We start from the raw sequence: 7,960 nt of genomic DNA, 5'->3' as shown, positions 1-7,960 counted from the left end.
CTATAAACCTATTCTTATAGAATTGATTTTTCCCCTCGCTGACAAAGAAATCATGAAAATGGAACTTGTTTTAAAAAGCACACATGTAAGGACTTTATCAGAAGCACCCCATTTCAGGATAGACTTCCTGGCAAAAATCAATTAAACATAGATATTGGATGCATCTTTCTTTACCTCATGTACATTTAAGGATGGTGAAATATGTTATTTGTCAGAAATATATGTCTCATGCTAAGACAGTCCTGTATTGCCTTATTGGCTTGTAATATTTTTGCTATTATATCTGTAAGAATTTTCTCGCATAAAGTAAGAGAAAACTTGCTGAAGAATCATTCCTTTTAATCTTAAGGGTAAAGAACTTGCACGTACGTGGGTGAGCTGTTATTCTTCATCCCCTCCCATCCCCAGTTCTATTCTCAGCGCTTCTCTTCCCTGCAAAAGCAGATGACTCAGACTTCCTATTGCTTCCCACCTTTCTCTCAAACCATACTTCTGGGCTCATGGGGGATTCCCTACGACCAATTAATGACAAGACAGGGGGACACTGGCCTGGTTTAAGAAAGTCTTTGTATGGAGTGCTTCTGCAAGTCAGAGGGAAGTCTCCTAGTGGACAAAACTTTGGGCACTATATCTGTTTGGCCACTTGCCGAATAGAAGCGATAACCTGAGTTTTCCTGGAATACACCGATCCATGGGTAGTAATTAATGGGTTGGTCAACTTATCAGGGAATTGGTAATTTTTAAACATGATTGGAAGATTGGTATCAAAATCATCTGAAGGGAAATCATATGATGGACTGGTAAGAATGGCTGTAGTCTTTCATGCTGTTTGAGCCCCAGGCAAATACCCTCCCACCCACTGTGTGGAAAGCTCAATAAGGAGGTAGCCACGATGGCCTATGCCTTGATCGTCAGTGAGCCTCTTTCCCTGGACATCTCTGTGCTTGCACAAATGGCCCTTGTACCAAGGGACCACGGGAATAGGAATAGAGATACCATTTGGGAAACGTGGACTTCCTCTCATCACAGCTGATCAACCCACTGCTGCTGAAGGCCCAACTCTCTAAAGCAGAGGCCAACACTGAGTCCTTATATGGCACCGTTAACTAGGGACATCAGCCATCCAGCTTCATTATTTTGGACCACTCCATTATGGAAGGGGCAGTAATTTGTCTCCATGAGAATAGCTGCATATTGTGGAGAGTGCTTTTCTTTTCCTGCCCGTAAAGCTCCTGCTCGCACTAAGGTTTGTGGTTGGTAGACTGCCTGACTCACCCCCATGCCGCTGACTGAGGAACTCATTCCTACAGTGAAACAACTGCGATGGGGGCTCAGATCAAGGGAGTAGCTGCTCTTACATCACCTCGAAGCACTTGGCTTGAGAAATGACGGAATAATGACCTCCTGAAGGCTCAGTTTTGGAGCCAGAGGGGGGACCACATCTTGTGAGACTGAGGTGTTGCTCTTCAAGTGGTCAGGTCAGTGGTCAATACAGGATATTGAATGCATGATTCTGGGAACACAGGAGTGGAGGTAGAAGTGGCTTATCTCACTGGTACACTTGATAACCCGCTTCGAGAATATTTCTCTCCCTGTCACTGAAACAGCTCTAATGAGTTGATCCCTCCTGCCAAGCAGAGAGGAACATTTTCACTAGGAAAACACTGAGAATGCCGCCTAGCCATTTCAGGCTATGCGTGCCGCTCATCGAGGGCTTAGAAGTGGGGGTAATTGACTTTGCTATCAAGGAGAAATTGAATTGTGGCTACAAAATGGGGACAATACTATGTCTGGAGACCATGGGATTTATTGGATTTCCATGTGCAATAGTAACAGTCAGTGGGAAACAGCTGCAACTTGATAGTATAGACAGAACCACTAAGCACTTGGGTCCCGTGGGAATGAAGGTTTGGAAAGAACCTCTTCACTGACAAGCTGCTATTGAGAGTAAAGGAATCATGGAATGAGTGGTGGAAGAAGGGAGTCAGGATTAGCAGGTTAGATCTGCTCAGACATGGCTTGGAAGAGCTATAGTTCATTGTAAGTGTTTCTTTTCTTTCCTTGCTGCTCTGCAGCCTGTTGGTCGCTGTCATGACAGTTTAGGTTCCAAGAAGGAGTATGACAACCCTGTCACCCCTCAATGACAAGACTTTGTGTTTCCCTATGTTGAGGACCTGAGTTTCTTCAGCTAAGTAAAGAACTAGAGTGGAAGCTAAGTGACAAGGTGGCCCAGGCTGGTTATTCTTAGATCTCGTCTCTCCCTTTTCTCGCCATGCTGTGGTCTGGGAGGCTGACCGCTACTAAACTTGTCATTTCCCTTGATTGTCCGTGCCCTTCGGCGAGGAGGCACTGGCAAGAGGCCAGCATGCAGGAGGAGCGTGAGGTCAAGGATTTGCTCTCCTTCCCCTTCCTCATCCCTCCCAGCAGACGCTCCAGCTCCCAGCCACAGCCAGCTCTGCACAGCTCTTACCAGGGCGACCAGCACTCCCTTTCCTTGTCCCTGTGGGCCTCTGGGTGATGGCTAATCCCTGGGTGTCTCCCCAGCTCTTGTTGGTTCCATAAACCCTGCCCACACCTCTGGAAATAATCCCTGCATGGAATGCTTTTCAGTTAAACCCTTTTGAGGGTGCCATCTGTTTCCTGCTAAAACTTCAGTGGATACAGAGGGAAAATTGCTAAAAAAAAAAAGAGAGAGAGAGAGAGAGAGAACTATGTGGTCAGCTATTGTGAGGTGGGGGAAGGCTGGCATATCGCCAACAGGCAAAAATACAATGCATTTTCACAGGCTGAACATGGTCAGGAGGAAAACCATAGCGTCTGCTGATCAGAGTTCATAGTTTGTTTGTTTGTTTGTTTGTTTGTTTTCTAAAGCAGAAAAAGCCCGGGAAGCTAACTGGGTTGTGCCCAAGATTGAGGAGTTCCCTGGGAAGTGGGACTTCAGTGCTAAAACCGGGACAGTCCTGGACAAATTGGGAGGGTTGGTTACCTTCACCTGTGACTATAATCAGGTCCTCTCAGTCCTGCCCAGATGACCCTGCTGAAGTGGCTATTCCAGGCTTCTTAAAAGAACACTGTTCTAGAACCATGTGCCGCCTCCTCTCAATCCTAAGTCAATGGCCGACATCCTTTTTCTCTCGGGCAATATTTCTCAGTAATTCTACATGCAGTCTGAGAATCCTGCTTAACACAGGGCTTCAGGCAGCCAGTATAACGGATCAGAGTTGGATACCAGACCAGAACCTGTCACCTTTGCGTTAGACCTTTGACCCCAAACACAAAAGTTGAGGTGGACCAAACTGAGCCTCCAGATCTCCTTTCTCCCTGGTAACTTTGGGCGTTGCCACAACAGCGGGCAGCGTGGCCTTTCTGGGTCATTTGCTCTTGGCCCACACCTCGTCTTCTCTCCCTCTGTGTCTCTTCATCTGCTGTACAAGCTTCAAAGGCTGACAGAGTTATGAGAATGGCAGCTTATACCTCTGTAACATTAAAAAACATTAAAAAACATTGTCCTAAGTGCTTTATATTTCTTTATTACCGGTATTGTAGGAACGAGGACACAGGGAGTTAGGTGACCTAAGGGACAGGCCCTGAGTCACACAGGTAGCAGACTGGGGATGCAAACCCACTCAGACACTGAAATCTCTTGGGAGCTGCGCTGTAGAGCCTCTCAGCTTATTCACCTGGGTATACCTGTCACCTGGCTCAGAGCGTGGCAGCTAGTCAGTATTCAATCATTAGAGATGTACTTAAAATTGTTAGCTGAAGACGAATCCTAACATAGAATGTTCCCTCTCTTTTGGGGTCTCCTTTTTCCCAGACTCTGCCCTAGTTTTGTTGGGCCTTCTAACCAAGGGCAACCTCTGACCCAGTTGACTAAACCAGGGAGAAAAACAGAGCAGAGAGGGGTCCAGTGTGATGTGAGTTCCACTCGAGGCTCTATCAGTCCTGATCTATAAACTGGGAATTACAATGGCCTTTACCTCAAGGAGTTGCACTAAAGGAGAGTCAAGATCTTGGCAGTGAATAGTTAATGTTAGCTTTAATGATTTTAATTGTTATTACAAACCAATCCAAATGCAGTAAATTTAAGTACAAAGGGGACACTTCCCATTCCAGGAACAATCTCTTTACACCTCCTAGTTCCATCCCCTAGGACAGCACTCTTTCTTTCCTTGGGGCGTCTGTCTCCTCTTTGCCTCTATTGATACTTCTTCTCCACTGAGTGAAAGGAGAGAAATCCTTGAGCTCCCTCTAGAGGCCAGCGGTGCTCCTAACTTTGAAACCTTCAATGGCATCTCAGGACCCACAGGATGTTTTCTGTTTGTTCCTCCAGATGTGTGTCCTTCCTTCTGCGCTGGGTGTTTTCTGTTTGTCCCTCTGCATCTCCTCTGAGCCTCAGGATGCTGACCTGTATAGACGGCATCCGTGAGCTCCTTTCCCACTGACTTCCCATTTATTTTAACCCCTGGAAGTCACCGGCATTGACTGAGGAAGGGGAGGTGGGCAATACATTTTTCTCTGTTACGTCACTTTCATTTCCTCCCCTATTAGGTTTCTGGAATCTCTTCAGGTTCCCTCAGGCTGCAGGCCTACTCTCTCCCTCCCACGCACCTCACATCTGGTCCTGGAGAGACATTCATGCATCCTTGCTCCCATCCTTACTGGGAAAACAGTCTACTCCCAGGGCAGTCTGGTGTCTGCTCTCTCTGCCCTCAGAGCAGCCAGCCAATCACAGCCTCGTGATTTCACGGGCATGGGTCACGTCACAGTCCCTGTGCTCAGCAAACACCAAGAGGTACCTAGCTTGAAAGATAATTTAATCTTCTCTCATCAGGCTTGGGGAGGAGAGACAACCCCTGCCCTTCCCCACGGGCATGGGAAACGGGGCGGAGACACAAACACACGGCCACACTCTCCAAAACAATTCTGATTTCCAAACTAAACCTTGAGATGGATATTTGCTGAGTCACAAAACTGGTTTTATGCCTCCTGCTTGCAAGTCCCACACAGGTATTCCAGCCCTTCCCATTAGAATGTGGGGTACTTACTACCTGTTGTCTGGAGACCTCAGCAGAAACTGAGCCGGAAAGGGCAGGAAGGCTCTCTATGGAACATCCTAACCCATATACAATGCACGCCTCACCCCAGGTAGAAGTCACCACTGTAGAGAAGGATCGCATATAGATGCTCATAACTGTGCTGACAGCACGTTGCTGGGCTCGATTACATCACTTCCTCTACTGAACTATAAACTCGGACACTCAGGGACTGAGTCAGGTGAACAAAACTGGAGACTCATGGGCCAAATCCAACTAGTTGGGGGCTGAGGGAGCTTATTCTCCAGTCCCTTCCATAGGGAGGGATGACCCTGGAGGAACACTCTTGGCCTCTTTCCTTGTGCTTCCTTGTCCTGGGTCTGGGAGTGAGGGTGGGGGTGGGTTGGGGGTGGGAGGGAGATGAGGGAGGTGCCAGATGGCGGGAAGTTGCCTGGAGATTTGGGAAGAAGGAGCAGGGCCCCCTGGGCTCAGCCTCTGCCACTTTCCCCTCACTTCACATCCTTCTGTCTGCAAAGGGGGAATATTCTCGTTTGCTCTCTCTGCTGTAGGGTAAGCTCTGCTTTGCTAGGGTGAAGGGCTGGAAGGGGGAAAAGGAGGGTGAGTTCAATTCAGGAGATGGCTAGCAAGCCTGTTTGGTTGTACCCGTGAGCCAAATCCTTAGTGTGATATCGTCAGCATCAAAGCTGACATTTTGACCCCTGTCTCTCTGAAACCTATAAAGCTCAATGGCTTCTTCATTTGGGTGGGAACCAGAGGTCTTATTTTAGGGCTTCCTTAAACACCATCAGAATCCATAGACATAGTTTTTGGTTTTGGGCCTAGATAGTCTTTAAAATTTTCCAAATCAATGTACAATGTTTAAAATTAGGCAGATAGTCACTAAAATTCTAGATTTCCAGTTTATCGTAATTTCCATGATTTGGTACCACCAAATCATTCCTCCTGGCAACAATTCCTGAGACTGAGTGGACTCTCCATCTAAAGGATGAAGCAGAAGCTCTCCAGTTCTCCCCCATTTCCATCTACCTAGAGTTGATGGATTTAGCACATAAAAATACCAGATGTCTAGTTTAAAGCTGGAGTTCAGATTAACAGCAATTTTATTATATTTTATTGCTTTTAGTGTAAGTATGTCCCATGCAATTCGGTTAGAGCGCCTTGTATTGCATCTGGCAACCTTACAATCCACCTGTCTCACTCATTTTTTTTTTATTATAGTTGACATACAATATTATATTAGTTTCAGGTGTACGACATAGTGATTTGACATTTATATACTTTACGATGTGCTCACCACGTTAAGTCTAGTAACTGTCTGTCACTGTACAAAGTTATTATGATATTGACTCTATTCCTTGCACTGTATATGACATCCCCGTGGCTTAGTTACTTTCTAAGGAAGTTTGTACCTCTTCTTCCCCTTCACCTTTTCAGCCCATCACCTTTGCCCCTTCCCTCTGGCAACCATCAGTTTTTTTTCTCTGTATTTATGTGTCTATTTCCGTTTTGTTTGTTCATGTTTTGTTTTTCAGATTCCACACGTGAGACATGGTATTTGTCTTTCTCTGTGACTTATTTCACTTAGTATAATACTCTCTAGGTCCACTTATGTTGTCACAAATGGCAAGATTTCATTACTTTTTATTGCTGAGTAATATTTGTGTGTGTGTGTGTGTGTGTGTGTATCACATCTTATTTATCCATTGATCTATCAATGGACACCTAGCTTGTTTCCATATCTTGCCTATTGTAAATAATGTTGCAATGGAAATGGGGGTGCATATATCGTTTCAAATTAGTGTTTTCATTTTCTTTGGACTGCCTCACTCGTTTTTGTTATCTGCCAGGGCCTAAGATAAGTAAGTTTTCTACCGTTGTAACCATTTTTACTTATCTTTATACGTCTGATATCTAATATACTGCCTGCCTCCTAGTAGTGTGCACAATAATGTTTGTGGAATAAATATATCAATATAGCCTGAGGACCAAAATTATGTTCCACAGAGAATGTCACTAAGTCACACAAGATCAATAAAAAGCAGTAACCTCTTGTTGAGTTCATCTTGAATAAAGATTACACATTTGCAGTTGCTTGAGGGGCAGCCCTGAACTGGAATTCTGGGGCATCGACTTGCAGGCTTTGACAGTCTGCAAAAAAAGAAAAAGAAAAAGAAAAAGGTAAATCCTTTAATGATTCAAACAGATCTGGTCCTTTCCTGTACTTGCTCCTATACTTTGGAGCAAGTACATCCAAAAGCGAGTTACACTGCGTAGGAACAGGCTACAAAGTATTTTCACTCCAAGTGTGAATGTGGAATGTGTACAGTAGGTGGCACTTTTGTGCTCTGCCTGAATTTTCAACATTTGAAGTGAAGTAACCTAGGCATGATTGGAGCTAAAATAAAAACAAGCCTTTATAGAGCTCAAGTGGATAAGTTCCATTTCTGATTTGAGGAGGATCTGGAAAAGGATCAGCTTGTCCTACCTACTTGGTACTTGGCCTTCAATGATATCTCGTAGATTTTCAAATATGTGACTTCCATCCAAGTTATTAAGTTTGCAATTTGGGGAGGTCCCAAATACTTATTGTAGCAAGTAGAATTACATGAACTCAAGTAGACTTGAGGTTAGAAAAACTATTCCCAACTTTGACCACATTTCCAGATGTCCATCTGAGCTTTTGCTGTTTGCACAGGTGGGGAATAGCAAAGAGAAAATCAAATATGGAAAAGAACCCGGCGAGGGGCAGTTTGGAGTAATAGATGAGAACAGTGGAATGGAAACAAAGGAGACGTTGCTTTTTTTAATTGTAAAACTTAGTGTTAGGCTAGGACACAGAATTTTACATGTTGACATATTTACAATATGGTTGCAACCCATGCAAAAGGCATCAAGCAAGACTT

This window comes from Rhinolophus ferrumequinum, chromosome 10, assembly GCF_004115265.2.
Source record: "Rhinolophus ferrumequinum isolate MPI-CBG mRhiFer1 chromosome 10, mRhiFer1_v1.p, whole genome shotgun sequence".
Classification (NCBI taxonomy): domain Eukaryota; kingdom Metazoa; phylum Chordata; class Mammalia; order Chiroptera; family Rhinolophidae; genus Rhinolophus; species Rhinolophus ferrumequinum.
Note: the sequence above shows the minus strand (reverse complement) of the source record.